Below are 26,161 nucleotides of genomic sequence, written 5' to 3'. Positions count from 1 at the left end.
CCTTGTGAGAACAGCTGCCTTGGACTGGGCAAAATAGGTTTAAATTTGGCAGGAGGCAGAGAAGACTGGAAAAGCACCTTAGAGCTGCAGATGTTTAGTTTTCTGAGATGTGCTGCCTTCTTCGTTCTCTGATTTTGCATGAATGAGCTGTCCCAGGTCCTTCCATGTGGGGAGCCTGCTTGTTTGATAAATGAAACAAACTTCTCAAAATCCTCTCTTTCCTGGTAGTCTGGGTGTTTTCCCTCTTTGGACTGAACGCTTATCTTGTCTTCCCTGTGCTGCTGATTAGAGGCCAAGATGGGTTTATCTTGGCCCACAGCAGTGTGGGCACCATCAGTGTGATGCTAGCGTAGCACTTCCTGCCAACCCTGGCTCTCGATGGTGTTGCTGGCTCTTCCTTCTGAAACTCCTTTCTCCCATACCTGCCATGGCAATTTGAGAACTGCTTTCCTCAGACGTGTCTTCATTTCCTTTGTTCCATCTTTGTGATTTTTTTCTCTCGTAGTACAGATTTATGTATATGCTGCAGTACAGAAACGTTTCTCCCATAAGCAATCAGTGATGTGCTTTTCTAGATACATTGCTTAATTATTTTCCCCTTAAAGCTTCCCTTTCTTTTAGTCACCTAGTCAAGTGTCCTATCACTCTAATACTTGAATAATTCTTGATGTGTGGTCTCTATTCTGTCCTTGTAGGGCAAACTGGGAGCTTTAACAGACTCCAGTTTTAACTTAAGATCATGTAAATTCTTCATTACTTTGGCCCGCTGGTTTCCTGACCAGCTAGAGCTCGAGAGAGAATTGCTCTGTATGCTCACAAACACAGGATGAGATGCAGCTCCTTGCGAGGTCCCCAGTATGTTAAGTGCATGGGAGCAGCAGGTGTTTCAGGCACTACCTGTTCTCATTGTCAAGGTCCTTGGTTCTGACTGTAAGCGCCCAACTGCATAATTGCTTCTTAGGAAATCAGGGTGTTCCACTAGCTGCTGACCAGCCCGTGTCTAAGGCAGTGCTGGCAATGTCATATTTGCCTTGCTATAATCCAGATCTCATGCAATATCCTGGTATTACATGGCCAGGGTTTTTCTTCTTTCATTTAGGTGCAGGATATAGGGCTCCACAAGTCCTGGCTGTATTGCTGACTGCTTGTGATTTTCAATTAAATTGCTTTATTTTCACTGTACTATTTTAATCTGCAGAACTGAGTATTTTTATTTAATATGTGATGAGGGCATGGTCAAGATGGATCTTCATTCTATACTTATAAAAATGATGACCTTTCACATGAGTGCCAGGAGTTATGAGGGGAGAATATTGGAGGAGCTCTGATGAACAGTTTTCTGTGATGATGGATCAGAAATTAGGGGTAGACTAATTCAGTCAGAAGACTAGGATATTATATGATCTGGCATAAGCCACTTGTGGGCACTAATTCTTGGAGTGTAGTGGAATTATATCCTGTAGCTCCATGAGTGGTTGCAGCCAGTGTGAGCCGTGTGCTGCTGCTGAAAAAGGCAGCCTTTCTTCTGTTTGCTTCCTCCTTGCACCAGCACAAATTCTTTATATAGTAGCATGGTGAACCAGGTTAATGATGGATCAGTTCAGCTATCCAGTTCAGTGCGCTGCTACACAAATGCTTGTGCCAGCATCAGATGCAAAGAGGATGCAGGGCCATTAGGAAACAGGCACGGGAAGGATAGGACTGCAGTGACTGCCAGTGTTACAACAGAGAGACGTCCTGTACCTGCTGTTGGACAAATCTGCACCACACACAGTGCCAGAAGAGTGATCTCTCTTTTCCTAGACATACTCAAAACAAGTGTGTCTTTATCCTAGCTGCAGCCTTTCAGGAAAGAAGGTGGGGGGGGAATCAGTGCTATTGTGGGACCTTTAACTTATACAGCTGTACCACTGCAATCCTCAATTCCACTAGCTTAGCTAAGGAATTGGAGATGCCACTGCATCTGTATGCTTCTGAATTACTAAAATACCATCTGAGGTATATGGGCTTTTTGGACAAAGTGGGAGGCTCATCAGCTCAATGGTCTCTTGCTGTGGTGCTAGCTTTGCTGGTGTGTGCTTGTCCTTGCTGAAAGAACTCTTCTAATGCAACATGCAGAAATTGCTGTCCTTATGAAACGTGTTTACTGGTAGATGTGATCGGGACAGAAACCAAGACCAGCCGTGGTTAGCATTGCCTCTAGTGGGGAATCTTAGCATTCTGGAAGTGTGGATGTGATCTGATGGCATTATCTGCTCCCTCAAGCTCGGTTTCACTCTTGAGATGCAGGTACTGAACCCAAAATCTGGGGTCTGGGATTGGCCTGATTCTCTATTTAGAGCCACTGCACAGTTGAAGAAGATGTCACGCAGTCTTGAGATCATTTGACTGAAGAGATCCCTATGCGATGTCTCCCCTGGCTCTTCGGGAAGTCATTTCCTACGATTTGAGAGCTAGGCTCCAGGAGTGGGAACAGGTTTCTCTGTGATCCCTCGCAGTGTCATTGCTCACACGGTGAGTCACTGGTAATGCCTGAGTTCTTATTTTTAGTCCTGTTGCTGCTATCAGGCTGAAACCATTGGCCGGTAAGAGACTTAAGCGAGGAGATAAACATGTTAATCTCCCTAGGCCGTCCCCCTCAGCTGCTGCCTCTGTGCCTTTGTGCATCTCGGGATGTAGCTTTTCCTGGATCATCGGGCAGAACGGTGTTCCCTTTGTACCTTAATGGGATATCATTCAAACCTTTTCACTATTAACCACTGGAGCTGGGAGGTACATGCCCTCTGTACACATGGGTTTGCATGTGCAGGCGGGGCAGCGTGCTTCGTCTTCAATGAAGGCAAGTTGATGAAGGGATGAAGGCTGTTACTTTCTACCCCGTCACCTTTGCCATGAGGGCTTTGCAGAGACCATCCATTCCTTCCTCAGGTCCTATAAGGACGCTGCCTCTCCCTCCCTTCCCTCAGGAAGAGTCCTGAAACCAACTAACAGCATTGTTTTGTATAAACTTTCTGTAGCAATTCAGAAAGTCTTTGAGCTTTTACAGTATCGTTGAATTCTTGGGAGAGGTCACTGGTCACCCTCAGCTGCATAGTAGGACTCTTAATAACTCTCAGTGCGTTCTTGCACTCCTTTTTTACTTGCTTTCCTGACATGGCAAAGTAGTGGGTATGGGAGTACTGAAGAGTGTTTCTTTGCCCAGTACTGGTGCAGACTGAATGGGGTGTTTTCTTCTTCCCCTTCCTTCTCATTCCCTCTTTCCCACCTACCTCCAGTCCTCTAAAATGAGCTACTTTGCAGATCCCCAGGTTCCAGCTCTTTTGTTTTCTGTGCTTTTTCTGTTGACATGTGCATCTCCAGCTTCAAGGAGTCTTATGCACAGACTTACACCATGTGAACGTGGAGGGAAGAAAGGCGTGCGTTCAGCTGATCCTTACTTTTGTGTTTATTAAATTATGTATTTTGAGCGTTTTGCATTTGGAAGACAAATGAAGGAGACAGTTGGTGGGGACTTGGCTCTTCTTCCAGCAGCAGTACACCTGAGCCCTCATGGGCCTTGTTCCACAAGTCCTAAAACACACGTCCAAAACTGGTAGCACTGTGGCTGGTCTGCTTCTCGGTTTCCTTGGCTCAGTGGCCTCAGGTAGCCAGGCATAGCTCGTAATTTGAGTAAGGGTCAGGCTCCTGTGAGAGTGCTGGTGATACAGCAACTGCATGCTTAACTCGGATGGAGTTCAATCCTGTTGACTATGGCTCAGCTAGCGTAATTCTGACCTTCTTGGTCCATAGCCTTTTTCAGTTCTGTGCCCTCAGTTTTGTTCCCTCACATGTGTCTTCAAGGGTGGCCCAGTCTTTGCAAAATTCAGAAAGAGGTTTTTGAAAACATCTTTTTTTTCTGATACCTGCTATTTTGGGGGGAAGGAAGACGTCCTGACTGTTTGAGACCTCTTGTTTTTCTTAGCACTCTCTTCTCTGGTACAGTTTGAAAGCACTTCTGACTGCCAGATCTGAGAGAACTTTAGCTCAACCTTGGAACAGCATACTTAAGTAGAGAGTTGAGTCATTAAGTTGAACAAAGTAGCTACCAGTATGGTCCCATCTGGCAGGTGATGTGATATAAAAAGGCAGCTGAAGGAGGTGACCAGTTTTCAATGTGGAGGTTGTGCTTCCAGCATGCTGATGTCAGGGACCAGCCCCGCGGGAACACATTAGTCCTGTGAAGTGAGTAAACTAACCTGGATCTTCTCTGGAGGCTCTAAAACTCATGCAAAGCTGACTGCTGTTTGTTTCCTCCCCTCTAGTGCTAGCTTTGAAATGCAGAGCTAGTGGGGGAGAGCAGGGCACCTGTGGATGCTGGTAGCTTGTGCTTGGAGACCACTGTAATCGGAGTTACTCTGTGTGTGTTTGTAAATCTCGGCACTCATTGAGCTGGAGATTGGTACTTGACACATCTTGCTCACTGTACTGAAAGTGGAATTGGCTGTGGGCAGCAGAGTTGTGAGATCTGAAGTGTAATCACTTCACCCACATGTGCTGTGAGTTACCGGAGCTGCTCTTCATGTGTCTCTCCCTTTTGATATCTGTTACTGTTGTTGTTGTTACTGTAGAACTTGTCACTGGATGTGTGCAGTGTTTGAGTGGGAAAGTGCTCAGGACTGAACAAACAAAGCATAATTAGAATTATCTCACTGTGTGTCTATTTTTTCCCTCTTCTTTCTCTCTTCCTGTTATCCTGCTTCTAGTTTATATACAAGTACTGAGTATCTGAAGCTGATGAAGGGAGAGCTTGGTCTGCCAGCTCTGCTGGCAGTGTAGCAGAAGGTGTGATTGTGGCATGAAGAGCGTACTTCACTAACTTTATTCTCAGTAATGTAGGGATAATAGCATTGAACTCACAGTGATGTGGATTTCAGTGGGGGCTAGCAACTTAGGCACATATGTAGGCCCCCAGCAGGCCTGTACTATTTGCATTAAAGTCCATGAATCCCGTTATTACTACTCTGCTAGTGAGTATAATGCTAACTTATATGTCTGTTCATGCTGCGATTAAACCTTTGATTGCAGAGGAGACCTCACCATAAAGCTTTGAGGCTCCTTTTGCAAGGACAGAAGGCGCCCAGCAGGAGCAGTATCAGAAGCTGGGTGTCTGTCTCCTGCTTGTGAGTGCCAGCTCCAGAGGAAATTGTTATACAGTTTGCTTATCACTTCGGTTTTACTCCAGCTCTCACTGCTGCTGCACTTCTGAAGCAAAGGTCTTGGCTTCGCAGAGAACAGCTGCTTATGGTATCCCCTTGCACAGGGTCTTGTTCACTAAAGCTCATTCTCCTGGAACATTTCCAGCCCCTAACCCTATGGAGAAAAACCAGTGTGAAACCATTTGAGTCCTTATAGGCAGCAGCTTTTCTACAGTGTTGGATTGTCATCATCAGATCCTAGGAAGGGTGATTTGTGTCCCCTCTCAGTCAAGCTGAGGGGCAGATGGATGAAAGATGCTGGTGAGAGCCACCCATCCGTCAGTCTGTCCATCCCTCTGTCCATTCAGAGCAGAACAGCAGAGAGGGCAGTGGAAACCCTGGGGTCTTGATAGCCTGCATCTTTGCTAACTGTGATGTGTTAGGAATGCTGGTGCTTTTAATGCCCCAGAGGTCAAGAAAGTACTGTGGTTGTAGTGTGCATGGGGAGCTACCATGCCCTTCGTGGCTTCTGAATGTGAAAAAGGGCCCTAAAACCTAGGAAAGTGGCCAGAAAGCCCTGTAATCCATGTGTGCTGCAGTGTGCTTTGCTTTGTTCCTCCACACACTTTTCTAGACAAAGAAATGGAAATGCAGCTGTGGCAGGTGTATTCCTAACCCCAGTTACACACCCTGAAAAGCTCTGGGACTGCTAGCTGTGTTGGTTTGTCTGAGGAATTTTGGCTTGAGGAAGCCTTGGGGTTTGTATTTTTTATTTTATTTATTTTTTTGTTTTCCCCCCAAAGCTCCAGAGAAAATTGTACTTGGGAAGGTGACCGTGCTCTGCCCTACAGATGTGTCAGCCCTGCAGCTCCCCAGGGCAGATGCCTGAAGCACTGCAGAAGAACAGGGAGGACTGGGAGGACAATAGGGCTGAGCCTGAGATGACCTCTGGTCTGATTCTTGGAATCAAAATAACAGATACCTGCTGCTTCCCTGTGTGTTTTGGGTGATAGGGGACAGGTTTTGATCGCTGTATTTTGCTGGTGCTTGTGTTTTGGCACAAGGCTCACCAATGGTGCTAGCTGTGATCACTGCAGTGATGGCCATGCAAAAGTTATCCTTTTGGCTCTGCCAGAGACCTTCCCCTACCACCTGGTCCTTTGTCTGCTATATGCCTCTTACAGTTTGCTGAGCAAGTTTCAGAGTCATTCCTCCTGTTCACCTGGAACCTCCCCAGCCGTACATCTATTGAGCTGTTCTAAATCGTAAGGGTGTTTGTTCCCTTGCTGTGGACATCACCATGGATTTATTCTGTGTTGTCCTTAGCAGCATTCTCTTCTTGGGCTCTTTGAAGCTGGGTGTTAGACAGCAAAGGTAATTAATCGTTGCTGGATAGGATGCGACCTTACTGTGTCCATAATGTGGCCAAGTGATGACTGAAAATCCTTGCTGACCTGTTCTGCAGGACTTGTGCAGCCTCACTTTCTGGACTAGGCATAGGCCTTCAGCCAGGAGTAGAAAACAGCATACTTGTCAACTGATGGCCTTAGCCACCTTCTGTGGTTCCTCTGCAGTAGCCTCAGCTTCATTTGAGCTGCTGCTTCTGCTGGACACTGGAGTGAAATCCTGTCCCTCACAGTGCAGTTCTCTCTCCCCCTTTTCTCCACCCTCACCCTCAGATGTTCTGCACTGTCCACACTGTGTACCTCCTCTCTCAGCATTCAGTTTTCTGTGTTTCTGCTGCCCCTCAATTGGATGCAACTCTGGGTAGGCTGCCTGTGTTGTCCTTCTCCTTTTCAGTTGTGGTTTGCAACCAGCATCTTGTGCTCTGGACCTTGCTTCCCATTTGTGCAGGGAGGGCGGTAGTTCCTGTTCCTGCTCCTGTAAAGCTGCATAGCAGGAGATGAGAACTAATACCCAGCTTATGAATGAGGGTGCAGCCAGAAGGGAGTTAGCCTCTGACGTATGGATGGTGGGATGGTGAATGCACAACATCACTGATGGCATGTGGATGTGGGTTAAGAAGGTCAGGGTAGCAAAGCAACATCTGCGTAATCCCTTTGCTATTTTGTGTGGAGATGAATGAGTGGCTGGGTGGGGGGAGGAAGTAGCAAAATCACTTTTAGCAGGGCAGACATGAATGTGGTTACAGGTTTGATTTTGATTTGTTTCATTGAACAGGAATGAATAGATTTGTAGATCAGCAGCAGTAAAGCATGCACTAAGCTGGCAGCCCTCTTCTCAGGGGTTCGAGAGCTTCCCAGATGAACTGGAGGCAGGTTCCCTGCAGCTCAGCAGCTCTTAAGGAGTTGGTGACAGCTCAGCATCTGAAGGGACAGCACACTTATTTTGTGACAAGTCTTGCATTCCCCAGCCTGCCTGACCCTTCAGCTCCTTAGGATGTGAACCTCTCTGCAGGCGCCAGTAGAAACACAGCCACTGTGTTTCCTCTGTGCTCTCTTCATACCGAGGGGCAGGTCCTGCTTGCCACAGCCTTTCCTGGTGGCTGTAGACAGCACGCAGGAAGGAGGTGTGCAGGAAGAGGCAATTCCTGCCTGACTGCTGGGGATAAGGTGCACTCAGAGAGCTGGGGCATGCATAGAAGCTGTGCAGAAGTATGTAATAGTCCAGACACTTGCCGCTGGTTAGGGGAAGGGTCTCTGTGTACTTTAGGCTTTCTGTGCAGTGTGCTGTGACTTTAGGGAGGGAAAGAGGAGTGGCTGTCTTCGCAATACCTCTGAATTGCTTGCCTTGCACTCTTGTGTCCCGTTGTTGATGAGCTTTCCTGTGAGCAGTGACAGCTACTAGAGAAGCTGCAGCCTCAGTATTTTCCCGTGTCTTCCTCCCACCAGAGCTGGCGGTGCTGTTTTGATGTGTGTTTAATAGACTGAGCCCTGAGCAGCAGTGTAGGCCAATACTAATTGGAAGGATCTGTTTTCCACCTTCATCCTCCTAGCTGGTCTCTGTCAGAGAGCAGGAGGCAGTGCCTTGATGAAGGGATGTGGGGACCTCGTGCCCTCAAGAGTGCTTTCTGGAATGAAGTGTGCACGGGCTGTGCTTTCAGGCACGGAGGCCTTGTCACCCGTGGAAGCTGGGAAGACAGAGCCCTCCTCTGCTCCCTCTGGAACAAAACCAGTGGATGACTAATGCACTCACTGTAAATATAACTTATCCTATCGGTGACTAATGGAGGCTTTTGTTTTCCTTTTTTCCCCCTTCTGCTCCTGTCTTGCTAAAATAAAAGTAGCTGCTCAGAGCAAGGCTGCTGGTGGGATCTCCTTCCTCTTGTTTTACTTCGCTCTAATCAGCAGCGTAGCAGGGAGTGCAGGGCTTTTACAAAAGGCAGCTTATTGCCCCTTTTCCTTGTGTGAAACTTAATTCCAGATGGTAATTTGTGTATTCATTTTTGTTAGGGTCACAGCTCGCTGCTAAAGTCATTTTCTGTTCATATGCTGATCTCTGCTTCTTAGACTAGAACCTGTGTCACGTTCATAATGCAAGAGAATCAAATCTTGCTTAAACTTTTTTGACAAACCCTTTGACAGCACGCCTTTAGTTCTTTGTACATTTGGATGGTGCCCAGATGCTTGCTCTTTGTTGTGTGTCTGGCCCTTGCAAAGGGGCATCCCATTTTTTCCTTGGCACTCTACCAACAGACAGCTTCCAGCCTCCAAGTTAGGAAGCTTGTGGGCTTGCTAAAAGCTCTTGGAGAAAGCTTATTGTTCTAGTGCCATGCTGTCTGGCCTTCACAGATACACACAGTATGCGAACGAGCTACCCAGAAGAACCAGAAACAATACTCACCAAGATGTACCTGGACATACTACTCATATGTGTTTGGTAAGTGTGTTATTGAAGTATAGGATGTGTAATTCATTAGGAAGCTTAGTTCTAGATGGAAATTGTACATCAAACGAAAATTGTAACACAGAAGTTCTCTGAGCCTCTCTAAATTGTTTTTTTGGTCCTAAAGGTTAATCATCATGAGAGACAGGTCTGTTAAGGGGCTTGAACAAGAAGAATGCCTGAGTGCTGTCTTGGATTTGTCAAGCAGATTCTATTAAAGCCTGTCTGAGCTTGTCACATTGACCTTTTCGGAAAAGAAATCTAGGAAACTGCTCATGAGTTTGGTCAGTTTGTTTTGCACCTCAAATATATAGCTATTTTCAAGGAAGCAAGGGCGGAAAGGGTGTCTTACTGCCCTCAAATACTGTGCTTCCAGCTCTGCCTTGTGAGCCTCCTGGAGGGAGCAAAGGAGAGTAGTACTTGGTGAAGCCATGTGTCCTCTTTCGAGCATGCCATCATGTGCATCTTCTTCCTTCCCTCTGTGTGGATGGGCATCTGTTGCATTCATCTGGCATTTCTATGGCTGCTACAGCAGTAGTTTGCCTGTGTCTGCAATGTTACAAGAGAGTTATCAACAAATTGTCTATTTTTACATTTAGATTCTTTTTCAGTTCTGTGACTGGCAGGAGGGCACCTCATTTTCTCTCTTTTGCTCTGCAGCTCTCAACCTGCCCTACCCCACAGCCAGGTCATGACTTATTCTCTTCAGTCCCTGCCTGTCCTGGTTCGACACCAGGTCTTCTCTGCAGCCTTTCTCTACCCCCTCTTTATATCCAGCTTATAGCTGGCCTTACTTGCTACTCCTGTGGCAGGGTGGCTGCCTGCTTTTGCCTACGCTTGCACTCACAGGTCTGCTGGGTGCTTGCAGAAGTGGAGATAACAAAGTGCCATGTGTCTGCCTGACTTCCTCAGGTCATCGGCACTGACCCTCTGCTGTCTTGTGGGTACCTTCTAAATTAAGATTTATACGATGTTACTTGCTGACTTTACTATAAAGAGCCAAAGTATGCATTTTCTTGTATAGACCTTTTCAGTTTATGTTTCAGAATGAAAAATTGTTTTATTTAAAAGCACAAATAGGTTAAAAGGTGAGGTAAAGAAGTAGTCCGCAAGTAGGATGAGACGGGAGGAGTGTGAGAGGGAAATTTGGACTTCAAAGGCAAGAAATGTGTCCTGGAATCAGACACTAAATCAAAGTCTGGTCACTAAAAGGAAACATTTTCTGTTTAAAACCTAGCATAATTGCTGCTAGCAGAACAGCATTGAGATGTTTCTCCTAAAAATATTTTACTCCAAAGGATGTAGACCCCCACTCTCTTCCAGACAGACTCAACAATCCTAGTGAATTCCCCCTCCCAAAGACCTTTTAGCTCTGAGTTCTTGAGTTCCGTGACAGCTTGGTGAGGAATCTTTTGCCCCAGGACCCAGAGTTTGGCTAAAGAAATGCCACTTAACAACTATGACACCTATGATCAATTACACAAGCAGGACCTGAGCCAGCTGATATAAATCTGCCTCTAGCACAGACATATAAACACTGGGGCACGTGACGTATCTTCTGTGCTCAGGAGCCAGATGCTCAGGGAAGTTAAGCAGAGATTACACTAAAGTGGTATTGAATGGACCAAGTTGACTGAGAGAAGGAAGTAAAGAAGTCTTCCCAGGTCTCCAGGTCCACTGGTTGATTTGTCCATTGCTGTGTTTCTGTGTGATACTGTGGAGCGCAGCAGAATGGGAAGCTGTTTGCCTCTGGCTCTCCATAGTTCATTTAGTCCCTGGACCACTTTTCTTTTACAGCAGGGATTTGCTGTGTTTAGGATACCTCCCCCAGAGCTGGGTGGGAGACAGGCCTTTTTAAGGTGGGATATCTTCACATTTTCGGGAGACTTTAGAGGCCTCATAAGCACATTGTGTCTTGGGCTGGCCTGGTTTTTGTCATGTGGGCATTACTAGCCAGATGGTTGCTTGGAAGGGGTAGCAGCATTGGGTACTTCAGGAGAATCAGTGGGCTGCAGTACCCAGTTGGAGACTGGACAGAGTACTCTCGTGACCAGCATCGTCAATTTGCTTTGCGTCTCTTAGGGTGGGGTAGGCAGCACTTCATGTCTTGACCTCTCTGTTTCTCTCATTCTCTTGTTCTGGTTCTCAGTGTGAGCTGTGTTGGTCTGAAGGCTGCAGAAATGACCATCTCTTTCCTCTTCACTTGTTAGTATTGCAGTAAAAGAGTTCAGATATGCTTGTTTTGGCTGCAGTTCCCTCAAGGGAACCTGGCATCAAAGCATTCAAGCAATCCTGCCTGTCTAGGGGGCTGCAGAAAGTCTGCACCAGTCGTTTAAGTTGTTGACCTTTCCTCAATATGTAGTTATATCAGTGACCCTTTACAAAGCTATTGCATGTATATACTTGGTAGGGTTTGCTGTTTCCATACTCTTGGCTGAGACCAAGCGTAAAGGGTCTTATGCAGCATTGTGCTTATTGCCTTTGTGCTGCTGTCTCTTCTGTGCTTTTAGCTATGTGTGACAATACTGTAATTCTTTCACCTTGTGTCTTAAAAAATAGAGAAAAGGAAGCTTTGCAGTTGCATCTTAAATCATTGGGCTTTTTGGTAAGGAGTGGAAAAACCACTGTGAAGTGTCTTCAGGCCAAAAGAATAGATGGATTAGGCAGAGGAGAAGCTGGGTTTTTATTTCTTTGCATTCCCTGCACTGGTTGTGAGAATGGTTTGGAGGAGAAGCCAGCACTATCTCAGGCAGTTATAACTGTGAGAACAGCTATGTTTTACCCAGGGTCCTGTGTGTTTTGTCATTTCACAACCAAGAGTTTTGGAGGAGGTTTTTGACTTGTGTGACATAGAAAATGGAATTTATAAATTGCAAAATTTAGTATCATCAGCCTGAAACTTAGAGTCTGTGGCCTCACTCTTTCTTCTTAGTTTGAATTTCAGCTAGCCAACTTCTGTTGCCGAAATCCTCAGCATCCAGCATGGATGCCAACACTGCAGATGAGGAAAATGGAGACTCTCTGTTCCTTCAAGGTTCTTTTCCTTTTCTCTCGCCATTTCTTTTGGCATGTTTGTACAGTTATGAAACGGGGGGAAAGAAATGTCACAAATTCAGTGGGTGAGGATAGTTAAAACTTTAGTAGTGTTCCATAGGAACTGGATTAGGTATTACAGGACTTGCTTAAACCCCTCCATTCTTGAAACACTGAATGACTTTCCTCTAGGATTTGCAGTTGTGTTGTGTCAGTATTACAGCATTTGAAGCTTTATTTTGTGTGATAGAGATCTAACTAGCTGGAGTGTCTGTTCTAAAGCGGTTCCCTAGCCTTGTTGCATATTTAGGGGAGACCTTACAAATGTGATTTAGACTTTATATGATTTGTTCTTAATTCTGATGCTTGCTGTCTTCTAAACTTCAGCATTGAAATAAAGCAGTCCTGATGTGGTCTATCAGAACTCGTTGCTTGGATGATACAAGAGGGCAGTCAGCAGTATAAACCAGCTAATGCCAGTAAAGGGACAAGGAGCAATTTCCTATCTGCACAGTAGATATTTGTTTTAGTATCACTATATTTATTTTAGTATCTATTTGCTTTCATATTTTTTCAATCTTTTCCTCATTTAAAAGGGGAGCTTTATATTGTGTCCTCACCTGCTTAGATCCCAGCTCTTGAGTGGGGACTTCTGAAAGAAGAGCTAGGATAAGAAGAGACAGGAAAGTCCACTGAAGCTGTATGGGGAACCTCAGAGACCTAATGGCCATTGTGCTTGCACGTGTGTACGTGCGCTGTTCAGCGCAGGCTCTGTGCCTGCCAGGAGATGAGCAGCAGGGATGTTGTGGGCTTAAGGGTTGGTTTGCAGCACCCACCATGGCCTGGCAGCAGCGTTTATCTAGGCCAGCAGGGATGCAGGGAGTGAGTGACTCACTCAAGGATTCATGCGCGCTCTCCCCCTCTCCTCCCCCCGCCGCAGCTGTGGCTTGGTCATCAGCCATTTGGGAACTAGCAGCTTTATTTGGTTGCTGTTTGCAGTGGGCAGTTTCTCTTAAGGTTGTTAATTTTATCAACTGCCTTGGAAGCTCAGCTGACTCCAGAGAAGACTTAAAATTGCCTTTTCTGCCTCTCTTCTCCTTGTCTGCTCATAGGGCTGCCACCCAAACAGCTGATCTGGCACTGGACTTGGCTGAGGAGGTGAGAACAAGCAGATGGGCTGGAGGGAGAAACTTCCTAAGCTGATCAGCCAACAGCATGGTCACTCTTTTAGATGGTGGCTAATGTTGTTAGGCTGAGTGCCCTCTCCAGGCGCCACCTTGGCTATTGTGACTAGAGGGCCTGGTGGCTTTGCTCCAGCTGAACAGAGAAACACATTTCATGGCATGATGGAAGAGCGAATGTGGGAACAGTGAAAAGTACAAGAAGGTCTTTAAATAAATGTAAAATGGAAAACTGATTAGTTTTGTTGTGCTCACAACAGCTGGTAAACTTGTCAGAGGTTACCAGGCTCACTTTCTGGATGACATGGTTAGTAATGCTCCAGGCCGCTGCTGAGGGTTATGGCCCATGAATGAGAACAGCCTGCCTTGGGCAGCCACTATGCTGTCCTTTACTCCCTTTCACCAAGGCCAGCAAGTCTTATTTCTGATCTGGACTTTCTCTTCTTGCATGATCGCATTTTCCCTGCACTGCTGCTCTTGGTGGGTGTTGTGTCCTTCCCATGCTCCATACCTTTTTCTGTAGCTTTGGCTTCCCTCTGGACAATTCTTTAGTCATCTTCGTCCATGTCTGTGTTCCTGGCTAGAAGTGCCATTAATGTTTTCCTTTCAGAAGCAGTTATGCTTGCATTTACTAGTGCCTGGAGGACATGCTTTCTAGGCCTTCCTGCCTGCTGGCTGCTGTCGCTTCAGATCCTGGCTGTGCTGGATATAAGCAGCCTGGGAGACATGCTGTCCCTAAGCCCTGAACAGTGTCCGTTCCCCTGCCACTGCCCCCTCCTCTGCTGGGTCACAGGACCTGGAAACTCTTTTTGTTGCAGAGACCAGTTCTAGAGCACAGATTAAAGGGCTGTACTTCTTCTTTCCCATGTTCCCAGCTTTCTGGTGAGATGTATTTCTATGCCGGGGCTGCAGCAATATCTTCACTGAATAGCGTAATCAGACGTCTGAAGTTGTCCTCTGCCTGCCGTGCTGAAGGACTGCAGTATGTGGATATGCTGCTTGAGAGAACTGAAGAAGAGGAAAGAGCCTGAGGAAGGGTCAGGGATCACTTTTGCTAGCATTCACCTTGAAATGGAGATAACAGTTTTGGTGATAGGATGAGCAGGCTCCCAAGTCTCATCTGGCTGGACCAGCTGACCAGAGAGATGGCAAAAAAGGAAGCATAAGATCTTTTTTTCCCTGTGCTGTCTGCTAGGAATGGTGGCTGTTGGGGAGCCTCTTTTAACAGGGGGTGCTGCAGCCTGGTTGCCACCTTTTTAGTGTGAAATTCAATTTGTGTGGGTCGAAGTAACGTTTGCAGGGCAGAAGTGCTCCCTTTAGGTCAGAGCTGAGGCTGTCTGGTGGGTGGCGTGGGAGAAGCTTTCTCTGCCACTGCTCCTCGTGTGTTCTGTAATAAAAAAGGAGGGTTTATTCTTAAGACACGTTGGCTTGGCTGCTTAACTGCCACCCCATAAAAACCCAGCCTCAGAAGAGAAAGTTGCTTGGTAAATATTGGTGTTAGTGCTTTAATAACTTTTTCACCACATTCTCTTTCTCCTTCTGAGACACCTCCTTTTCGCCTCTCATTTTTTTGCTTGGGATAGGCAGCAATTTGCAGATGTGCGCGCTTTGAGATAACATGAGAACTACGGGTTCAACCCCTTGTCCTCAGTCTTTGTTGATCAGTATATGGGGTGGACTTAATCAGTGAGGGTTGCTGCTCTGGGTATGTTGTCTGTTGATCAGTGAATCTGGCCATCTCTTGAGATTCGGTAAGTGTCTGTCATCTTGGTATGGTGCTGTGGAATTCAGTGCCAAAGTGCACCACATAATTTAGATCCCAACAATAGCAAAAAGACTTGTGGGGAGAAAAAAATGCTGTAGATGGCCTTAAAATTAGTATTACAGTAATGTAGCAGCACTAAATGCCCCCAGGCAAACGGGATCTAAACTGATTTAGCCAGGAGCATTAAACATTCATCAAAACAAGAAATAAGCGTACCCGCAGAATAAATCAAAACTGTAGCACAACAGCTGCTTTTTTGGAAAAGATGCAAATCAAGTGCCTCTTTCCTTGGCAGTCTGAAAGCAGGCATGGTGATGGGGGCAAGGCGACTACTTTCAAGCTGTTGTGCTCACCACGTAGGCCAGATCTGGAGCTTCAATGTAAAGAAAGCTGTTTTCAGGCTGTGCGCTTGTCAAGCGCAGTGCGGGCTTTGTTGGGTGACAGCTCCATCCAAAGAAGCTAAGTGCTGGTTTTTAAAATCTTAGTTTTTATTTTCTTCATGTCTGAACACTGAACCTTAAAATAAAAATCCATTAGGTCCTCGTATGGCATGGAGGTGTGATTTCGTGCTTCCTAGAGTGAGAGATCTCACAGGTATCTCAGCAGTGCTAATGTTGCCCCATCAGTTTTTGCTTCGAGAGACTACTCAAAACCCATTTGATTTGAACTGCCTTGTTTGCATCTTCATGTCTTTTTCTGCAGAAGGATGAAAACCATGGTAGTGAGAGGTCCAAACTCCGAAGATCTAAGTTTGTTCACAGATTTGTCGCTGGTGTGGTCTCTGGTTTCAGTGCCTCTGCTTTTCTGTCTCTTTAAAGATGGGGAAAAAGCCTCTTGTGCTTCAGGGGTTTTCAGGCTGCTTAGCAAATGTTTGTTAGGAACCTAGAGATTTTCTGACAAACCGTACTATGGAAGTAGTTGTTCTTCTATGCGGTTTGTTTTCTAACGTCATTCTCTTCCCTCCCCCCTCATTTAAGTATCTGTCTTCTCCAGCAATTTGCTAGGATGTCTATTTCCCCAAAATCTCTGCTTGTGGCCTGCAGGTCTGGGGACAGCTGAAGAGAGCTCTGCAAAGGACACCTAAGAAAAATGTTACTGCACAGCTGTGTGTGAGCTGAGACACTGCTGTGCATGCTGTCCTGCCCACCTCATTGCAGAAAGTGTGTGGAACCCCTCTAAAATGTAGACTGTGTTTCAAAACTCACTTGTCCCTTCTCTGTGAAATTCCATTGGGATGCTGTTTAAACACACATGCTACAGCCAGCCTCTTAGATCCGAAACACTCCCCTCCCCACCAACTTTCCAACCAAAACCAATGTAGTTACGTGTGTGGTGTGTGTGCAAGTTAGCGCTGTAACTGCAGCCTCCTGCCTCTGCGGCCCTTAACCCACAGCTTCTGCCTTTCTTTGCATGGGAAACTGCAGCGTGCTGGCTGTAACACTGCCCCAGACCAAGTGCTCAGAGATGCGGATGGACTCGTGAGTTGCCATGTCAGGACATCAGATGTCATTGGGAAGGCAGCAGTTCTTGGGGCTCTCTCGAGGAGCACCACACCACCTGTGAAGCAGCAGGGCATGCTCTTCCCCTGTGCCCTGCATTTAGTACTGTACTGGGTTTGGTTTTCCCACCACCAGTTTTCCACACCCCATCGCTGTTTTACGGGGAAGATGGGCTCCTCGCACGTACGCCATCAGGCAATCGGCTGGGGTGCAAGGCTGGTGTCACCTCCCCACTGACTTCAAGGTTGCTGTAGTCACATGAGATGCCAGCCTCTCCCCTTGTGCGTGGGCTCCGCATCTCTGCTGTGAGAGAGGCTGGGGGAAGGGGTTGGTGGTGAAGGGGGGGCGTGGGGAGATTATGCTCTTGGTCTCGGTGAAGTTGCTGGTAAGCTGGTCACATGAAACAAAACCTACATCATCTCCCTTCCCCCATGCGCTGGAGTGTTTCTTGGCTCCGCACCCAAACTAGCAGCTGAGCACGTGATTTACTTGTAAAATGCAGTTAGAAAAATAAATGGTGCCATTGCAGATGGGAAATCAGGGATGGGAGGCTGGGCTGGGGCTCCCTGTGTGCAGGAGACGGGAGGGATGTTTCCCTGCTGAGTTGCAGGAAGCCGGGGGGACATGGTGCTGTGGGACGAGGGTTTGGGGAAATGTGTGCTGCAGGATGTGGGGCTGCAGAGGAAGGTGCGAGCTGCAGGAGGCAAAAGGGAGGGGAATGTTCAGAACCACAGCCCTACCAGGGGAAGGAGGTGAGAGGCGCTGCATGCGGGACAGGGGGGAGGAAAGGGAGGGCTCTGATGCAGGTGGGATGGGGAGCTGTGTCTGGGGAGTTAGGCTAGGCAAGTAACTCTGAACTGAAGGTCAGTCTTCGTACAGGATACAGGGTCTGAAGTGACTGTGACAGAGGGCTGTGCTAATTTTTGCTCTGGTGTAGTACAAGAAGGGGAAGTTGTTGGACAGGTCAAGCTGCGGAGCTCAGCATCTTCTGAATCATTCCTTTTGCTAGTTGTGTTTGTATCCCACAGTTCTTCCCTTCCCTGGGATGCAGGTGCTCTTTACACTTTTGAAATTACATTAAGCCAGTGTTAGGCTCGTCACAAGCCTGGTGGAGGCCTTCAAGCAAATGGCCCACGAGGCTGGACGGCACGGCAGTTTCACCATTCCTGGGGGAGTGCAATTACACCACATTTCCTCCTGTGTCAGGCCTGTGGTCGGTGCAGTTAACGCCTCCTGGCCACAGCAGATAAAATGAGATAAAAGAATTCCTGCCCTTTGCTGTGCTTATATCTGCCTGGTGGTGTTCGTGGTCTGTGTTCTCCATTGCTTCAGGTCAGGAGGAAGGTGCGTGTGTTTTTGTTGTTGTCAACTGGAGGATATGTTGCTTTGGAGGGGAGCTACAATGCCCTGCTGCAGGAATGATTCCTAGTACCTCCCGTTGCAGCACTGGTTTTCCTTGTGTTTCGTCCCACTCTGAGCAAGGGAGAAGTCTTGTAGAAGCAAGAAATTGCACTCTTTGCAGTACTCAGTGAAGCATGTGGAGCTGGGGAGTTGGTAGGTAGTTTTAATGGCCAGTTGGTAGGATTCTTGATTATTGCTGCAGACTGTAGGCGCTGACTTCTGTGGCTGTAGATGTTAACACAGAACACAGTTTGGAAGGTAACCTCAGTGGTGAAATGTTTCCTTTGCACCTTTACCACCAAACCCAGAAGGGATGTTCCCTCTATGACTTGCCTCCATCACAGTGGCACAAAATAAGCTGATGGCTGTAGCAGGAAGAAAGAGGGGGAATGAAATTCAGATCAGAGGCTCTTGGAAATTCTTCATTGGTCTTTCGTAATGGAAGTGTTAGTTGGTGGGAGAAGCAGACACAGAATAAAGTGGAGATGGCAGAGGTCTTGTATATCCCACTGGCACTGTGGGAAGGATGAGCAGAGAGATGACGAGACATTCCTCTTGCCAGCAAGAGGAACGGTTATGCCCTGGGAGGAGATGTAGACCGGGCTTGTACGTGTGGGCTGACCTGTGTCATGTCAAAGCCTATTGAAGAGTTTGACTGGGGCCTGGATGGTGCTTTGGCCTGCGTCAGTTGTTCTGTAGACACCTATCCTCCACCTTCCTAATGCAGTCATGGTGCTGGCTCATTTTTCAGTGGCTGCGCTGACACCAAGGCTTCAGGCTGAATCCACTGTGCTCAGCTTGGCCTATTGCTTTTGACTGAATAAGACTGGGAGCAGCTTTTGAAACAGCCTGAAGAACAGGGTTTCGGGGGGCCTGTGGCTTGTGGGGAAGGAGAGGTCAGCTTGGGAGGGGCAGCGGATGCTGTGGAAGGATGTCTCCTCAAGGGGTTGACAATATTCTGCTCTAAGTGCTGTAACAAGCTCAGAGGAGGTCTCTTGTCCGGATTCTGAGTTATCTCCGATGTGAAGCCAAGGACTATGCCTAGATAGTGGATGGCTGGGGTGCTTGCATTACTGGTGTATGCACATGCATTCAAATTGCATGTTGCTTTGCAGTGTTGGCATTGGTCAAACTATGGGATCTGCTGTAGGGAAGAATCTAAGGTGGAAATTCTCTCAGAGAGAGAAAACACCCAGTCTGGCTTTATCTGTGCCTTTGTACGCAAGGGGCAGCATGTCCAGCTTGAGCACCCTAAACTCCCATGTGTTTCATGTTCACATTGCTAACTGTGACCAAGATGATTCTCACCTATAGCTGTGAGCCTGAGCTGATTCAGTAATTTGACCTCCTTTGACTCCTGAAGTTCCTGGAAAGCTGCTGGTGTCTGTGAGAGCCCAAGCTCCCCCTTTTCCTCTTAATGTGCACATTGGGTTGTTTTGCTTTATACTGCGCACAATAGGCAATGCTCAGGCTGTACATTCCTGCTGAGAACAAGGGGACAGGAATTCTCCTTCCCTTACCAGGTCCACCCAATAAACTGAAAAATACACTTCTGGAAGTAAAAGGTGGTTTTGCACAGCAGTGTGTATAGAAACAGCAATGGCAAAGGTGCACACTGTGACTTTTATAAAAAGATCCATCCCCTTTAGGTATTTTTAATACCTTCTTTCCTTTTGTCACTGTTGTTCGTATCTGTCTCCAGTTAGATTATCTCTGCAAAGTAAGTACAAGATAATGAAAAGAGAATACAATTTCCCTAGCCTACTCTTCAGAGTACTTGTCAGAGATGAAAATATAACTACGTAAGCAGTCTTGACTTGTACGCTGTGGTGTTGATAGTCTAATTTCTACATTACTTGAACAAAAACTTGTTGTAAGTTCATGTAGTTCATTCCTTTTATATTGTTTGTTTTGGTTTTGCAGTACAGTAATACCAAAGGGCTCACAAATACTGGCATGTGGAAACACAGCTTGTTACGACCGTGTTAGCTTTCTGGCTGTCTTTAAGATCCATGTGTGTATGTACATAGGGTAGTAGTATATTTTAACACGTGGAGTTGTTTGTTTCTGGGAGGTTGTGAGAGCATGGGAAAAGGCTGTTCCAACGTAATAATATTAGTGGTTTTACTAGAGGAAGGGCTTTGTCAGAAAGTACGTCTGCTGGCATTTCTTGAAAGAAGTCTTGTATTTGTTTATTGTGTCCTGTTGGCACTTGAACCTCTGACTTTGTCAATAGCTGAAGGCAAGTGGTGAGGATTTCACCACTGTCTTGTTTTTCTAGCTTTCACTGGGTGAGAAAACTGGAGCTTCACTCTTTCATCTTTGCTTGCCCACTCCAGCTATGTTTTCCTTCCCCTTGGTGACTTTGACTCTTGCACAATTGCTGCACCAGAGATGCTGGTGGTGGTGGTGGTAGGGGATGGGTGCAGCTGCTCTTGTGCTTGGGACATTGTGCCACGGGGGTCGTTCTGCCCTGGGAGGCTGCAAAACAGACTTTGGCTTTCAGAGATGTCACCTGCACTGTGGTTAGTATGCTGTTACAGATTTATTCATTTTGGCTGGTCTTTGAAATGGCAATGCAGAAAGCCTGAAATGGAAGCATCAGAGTCCTGAGCTGCAAATAGCTGGAGGGAGGGAGAGTGTTTGGGAAGTGTCATTATATGCTTATTTTCTTCATATTTTTCTTTGGGTATCTGCTGTTAGCTCTTGTCAGAATGGATATACTGAATCTGCAGGGGCCTCTGGTCATTCTTAAGGCCTAGGATAACTTCTGCAACAGGGGAAATAGTGGTGATCTGAGACTCGCTAGTACTCATGTTCAAAGTGGTGGTGTGGCATGGCATACTGTCCTGTGCTACCCTATTGCAAATGCTGAGAGATCTCAGCTGTTCTGTAGCACGGTCTTGTTGGAAAAATAAGAGAATATGGGGGACGGTCTGTGGGTTGAAGTGTGGGATGAGGGACCTAGCGCTCTTCTGCTGGGAATATCTCGCAGAGGAAGTTTAAATGTAAACAAGCGAAGAAGAGCGTGGAGGAACCTGAAGGCTCAGACTGGTCTCACACTTCAAAATGTATTTGATGCAAATTCGATTTCTGTCTTGAAGCAACTCAAAGGATATCTTAGCAGCTGGCACCAATTGACTATCTCCCGGAATTGGCATGATGACAGCAATCAAACTGAATTTATTGCTTTGGGTTTGATTCCTCTTCCGGGCTCTTCCCATTCTCAGAAATGTAATCTAGAATGTGTTCCCATAGGAAAGATAGCTTCAAGCCCCCTTTAACACTAACAATAGAGCATGGTCCTAGTGCAGGATGAAAACAGGTGGAGTGTATGATTGAGCAGGGGATTGTATATTCCAGCTGAGAGCAGGAAGGTTATGTATTAGTAAAGGGAGGAGCAAGGGTTGTTTTCTTTCTTCTTCATGACACATCTTCTCATCAAACAGAGATGATTCACAACTAACGGTTAGTTCTGTTGCTGCTGCTTTTTACTGCATTTAGGAAAAGATCTGCCTTCCATTGGGGTGCCTGAACTTTTAGACTGCTGAAAGTCACTCTCCCTCCCCCTTTTTATTTTCTCTCCTAAGGCAGGTGTACTAAATAAAGAGTAAGCTTTAGCCCCAGGACCTCAGTATAGCTGCAATTTGGTAAAATAAGCTAGTAAATGCTGCAGTGGGTGTGCTCTGTTGCATGTTGAACTGCTATGACACTGTGCTGTATTTGTAATGCTTGTTGTAGAAACTATGGTAGAATTAACTTTTCCCACCTCCTTTTCTGGTAGGTGTGAAATTAATGACTTTCGCTGATAAACCTTGGTTTCTTTTATTTCAATAACTGTTCTGTCTGTTCTTTCAGTTACTTTTTAATGCTCTCTCCTGCTTGCCAGGTGAAGGAACCATCTGGAGTAGACGCACTTTGACTGACATTCGTTCCTAGAACAATGAATGGCAGTGTTCCTTGGGCAGGTGGAGAGGATGGGGAGCAAAAGGCACATCTGTTTCAACCCCCCTGGTCACTGGTCCTTTGAGGATCCTGTGGCCAGACCCTTGCTGGAAAGTGTGTCCGCATGGCAGCTGCTGCAGCTGAAACAGAACCCTCCCCGTGTCTCTCTCGGGAGCAGGAGTCAGTCAGGGCATTGTAGCTCTGTCTGAAGCTGGAGGGTTCTGTGCTGTGCAGGGTGGCAGTGTCGGCACCTGACACCTAACCGTCTTCTGCTCCTGGCTCAAGTTCAGCCCTCACCCTGTTTGCTTGGGACTGATCTTCCCCTCAGGTCTACTGCAGGTGTCTTGCTCCAGACTCTGCCTTTTGCAAGTGTACCTCAGCTCCACACAGACAGATCTCCCTGTGCTTCCCCGGCAGCTCCTTCTCCCCAGCACAGCTTCCTAACAGGCTGAGGAGGCAACAGTGACCTTTTTCTTCATCTTGTTTTTTTGGTTATGTAAATGTTCTCACTTGACAGCTCTAGACTGCTGGGACTTATAGATGTCCTGTGCCCTGTCTGTGTGTCTGGAAATGTTCTTCTCCAGGCCTTGGGTACCCTTGCAGGAGAAAGACCTGGTGAAGAAAAACCTCCTGTGAAGAAGTCATGAGAGTGTGGCTAGAATAAAAACCCAGGAACTGATTCCTTGGAGAAGAATGGAGCTCAGAAGCCAGGTCTTATGTTATTCATCAATCTCTGCCACTGCATCTTTGGGTAACAGACTGAAGTAGCCAGGCAATGAAATGGTTTTCTTACAAAAGTAAGAAATGCGCATTAATATAGAACTAATTATATTCCCCTCTCTGCTGGAGATAGCCAGAATTTTGTGAAGTAAAGCTGTGTGCATTTTGGGTTTTATTTGTTGGGTACACTTTTTACATCATGTTATCTTGTTTATCTGCTGAAGTTTGATGCATTTAGGACATACAGGCCAGACTATCATGGGTTTGGTCTGCTGTCTTCTGTACTCAGACAGGGGTATTTTTGTTTTAACCTGCACAGTTAGGGATTCTTAGAGCTGTGATGTTATTAATTGCGCACAGCTACTTCTGTCCATCCATTGGGCCCGAGCATTCCGGTCCCAGTGAATGGACTACATGTTTGTAGAAAATGAAGCAGGTCCTTAAGTCTCACGCATGATTCTAAAACAATCATCCTTGGTTTTCTATTAAAGTAAATCGCTAGGCAAATTAAAACGCAACTCAGAAGAAATCCCAGTTCTCTGAACAGGCAGTTTGAACAGGCAGTTTCTTAGCAGGTATACTCTGAAGAAACCCGGTATTAACGTTACTAGAATGACAGCACGGTATTTGCAGAGCAATAATGTTAAAAGTACTTGGGTTAAACGTAGTCTCACATGCTGAACCAAGATGCAGAAATCATCTCATATAAAGGACTAATACAGAGAAATAGATATTTACACTTTAGTTTGTGTACAAAACATGAGGTTTTGTTCTGCAGTTTTTAAGCACCATCTCCTTAAGCATTTACCCTTTAAATTTTGTTACAAAAGAGCTATGTAGACTGCACTTCTCTGTCTGTGTAGATGCTCATTGCTTCAGACTGTAGATAGAATTGTCCAAATAGCAAGAATCTCTCTTTTTTTTGGCTGGAAAACAGTAAATGAATATTAGATGAGTGTTTGTAATATCCTGTACTTAAGTTTTAAGCATCAGCTATTGTTCAGGGCTAGACAGCTCTGTAACATAGCAGGAAAAGAGCTTAATGAAATCCAATATTTGGAAGCAGGAGGTAGATGAATTCAGACTTGGAACAGCAGTGCTAAATTTTAACAGGAAGGATAACTAACATTTGGAGTAGTTTCTGTGGGTGTATGGCTTTATTTATCACTTGAAGCCTTGAATGTGAACCCTTATGTTTTCTGAAGGATGTGCTGTGTTTTAGGCAAATTATGGAAATTGCTGATTGACTTTCATAGTTTGGGAAAGGTGGGAAATAGGCTTAATGTCCCAGGCCTGGGATCCTGTACGACAGGTCAGATGTGGTACTGTGTTTCTGTTAGCTACGAGGTGCACTTCCACCGTGCAGTAAGAATAAACACCTTCGCTCCACAAATGGCTTGCAGAAATGAGTTTGATCTTTTGGGCAGAGGGAGGAGAAATTACTTGTTTTGCAAGCTTGTGGTATGGCAGGGATCTGAACCCATGTCATCTTTTCATCATTATTCTAATGCAGTTAAGAACACTTTGCCTTTTTAAGGTTCAGTGAGACCCAGTCCATGTAAGAGATGTGTTAAAGCACAGCCTTTGCTCTGCTGGACTGAACAGAATCTTGTTTTATTTCTCTCTCCTACTGAGAATAATCATTGTTAAACTGAAGAGAGGTAGAAAAAATGCAGTTCCGTGTTTATTCCTTATGCATTTAGGTACCAGGTTGTTCCCCACAGGTACCAAATCGGCTCTGCCACTGGTCCCTGGAATGAGAGTCAAATGCCTACATTATGCCAAAGGCCACTAGGTGATGAAGAGAGATTAGAAAGGGTCTCTCTTTGGAGCTGCGGTGAGGAGACTCTTCTCAAGTCACAGATTTAGGCTGTGTTCTGGTGCCGCCTGCAACGGGACGGGTGATCCTGCAGGAACAGGATCTGTGTTCCTCTAGGACCTGCGTCAGGAAACCCGCCCAGCCTGACCTTTCGCTGCTCTCAGTTGTGGCGGCTGGCTGCTGTGGGCTGGTGCTCCCAGGCTGGAGTGTGCTTTCACTCTTCGAGTTGTGCTTGAGTTGGCCTGTTTTGTTGCCCTGGAGACAGAAGAGTGTGGTATGCTTTCACCCTGACCAGAAATAGTTTCCTGTACCTTGTGACCGGAGCGCTGTACTCCTCCTCTGGTCTCTGGCCAGGCTGTGTGGTGCTGGAGGGCTGGAGTGTGGGGTGATGACCTCTTGTCACAAGTTCTGGTGTGGCTGCTGCCCATGATCACTAGCTGCCCTGCCCGCTCCCCTCCCTCTGCGCCATGGTGTAGGATTTCAGGGGAGCAATTGCTCCTGATTTACATCTCCCATGGCATTTTGATGGTTATGTCATTTTGTTTGAGCCTTGCTCCTATCAGCTGTCTGTCCTGGCTGTCAGGACTCGGTGGCTGAGCAGCACGTGGTGAGCTCTTACCTCTCCTTCCCCCTTTGCTCAGCTGTTTTTGCTGTCTGCTTCCCCGTGTCCTTGTACTTGGGAACAGACTCTCAGCAAGTGTAACTGCGCACGAGGGCAGCATGATCCAGGTGGATGAAGGATCCCCTTCTGTAGGAGTTCCAAGTAGAGCTGGGAGGGTTAGTGGGGAATTTGCAAGACCCAGCCATGCAAGCAGGCTGTGGTTAGTGTATCTTCAACTGCTGTCCTGCTGCGAGAATCTGCCTGAGTGCAGAGTATGCAGCACAGTGTTACCTTGCAACTGTGCTTTGCAAAACCTGGTTTGGGAGAGAGGTGCTGCTAAAAGAAAAGCCAAAGCACCCCCACCCCTCCCCAGCAATGCAGGTGAGAAAGTGCTTGCACTGCACCAAGGACCTGGGAGTGTGGAAGCTTTCCAGGCTTTCTTGCTGCCTGCTACTTTATTGGAGAGTGTTTCTGGCATAGAACTGTAAAATACATGCAACAACAACAATAATTTCCAGGACTGAGAAGGAAGGAGAGATGAAACGAGTTATTTACCTTCCTGCATCCCTGAACAGTAACAGATGAGGATGTAAGCATATCTCAGCCCTATAAAGTATTAATTGGGACATTTTCTACAGTTCAGCAGTGGGAGAGAAGGCAGAAATCCTGCAGTGCCCTGCGCTGCTATTACCAGCCTGGGAGAGAAAAGTGTTCTCAGCTGAGAACTGGCTGACTTTCAGTCTTCTGCTCATAGGGAAGAGAACAGATGCCCAAAGCTCCTTTACAAAGGGAAGGGAAGACAGTGCAGAGACCCTGGAGCTGCACAGGCTGTTCTCAGGCAGAGCTGTGCAGTGTGACTATGTTGCAGTGGGTCTACAGTGGGTTTCCTATAAATTGGAGGATGCTGCATTCCTGGCAGTGCTCTGCTGAGTAGCCCAAACAGCCAAGGGTCCCACTTACACCTGTGCAGAAGAGCTGTGTGTCACAGGGGATACAGAGCAGGTGTGGTTTTAAGCCTGTGTGCTGAAGATCTGCTACAGAAGAAATGCCAAGAGCAGTCAGGGACTGCTGCTTCCCCTTACTCTGTTCTTTTGATGGCAGTCCTTGCCTTTTTCTAGGCATCTATATCCCCAAAAGTCTAGAGTGTACCAGCAGCCAGGGCTGCCTAAAAGATTGC

The 26,161-nt window shown here is 46.6% G+C and overlaps 1 protein-coding gene across 6 annotated transcripts in view; it reads left to right on the top strand.

Moving 5' to 3' along the window:
* The window catches only part of CAMK2G (calcium/calmodulin dependent protein kinase II gamma), a 123,727-nt gene that overhangs the window by 26,030 nt on the left and 71,536 nt on the right, over positions 1–26,161 (top strand). The window lies entirely within an intron of this gene.

This window comes from Lathamus discolor, chromosome 3 (genome assembly GCF_037157495.1).
Source record: "Lathamus discolor isolate bLatDis1 chromosome 3, bLatDis1.hap1, whole genome shotgun sequence".
NCBI classification, from domain to species: Eukaryota; Metazoa; Chordata; class Aves; order Psittaciformes; family Psittacidae; genus Lathamus; species Lathamus discolor.
Note: the sequence above shows the minus strand (reverse complement) of the source record. Positions and strands in the feature narration are given on the sequence as shown.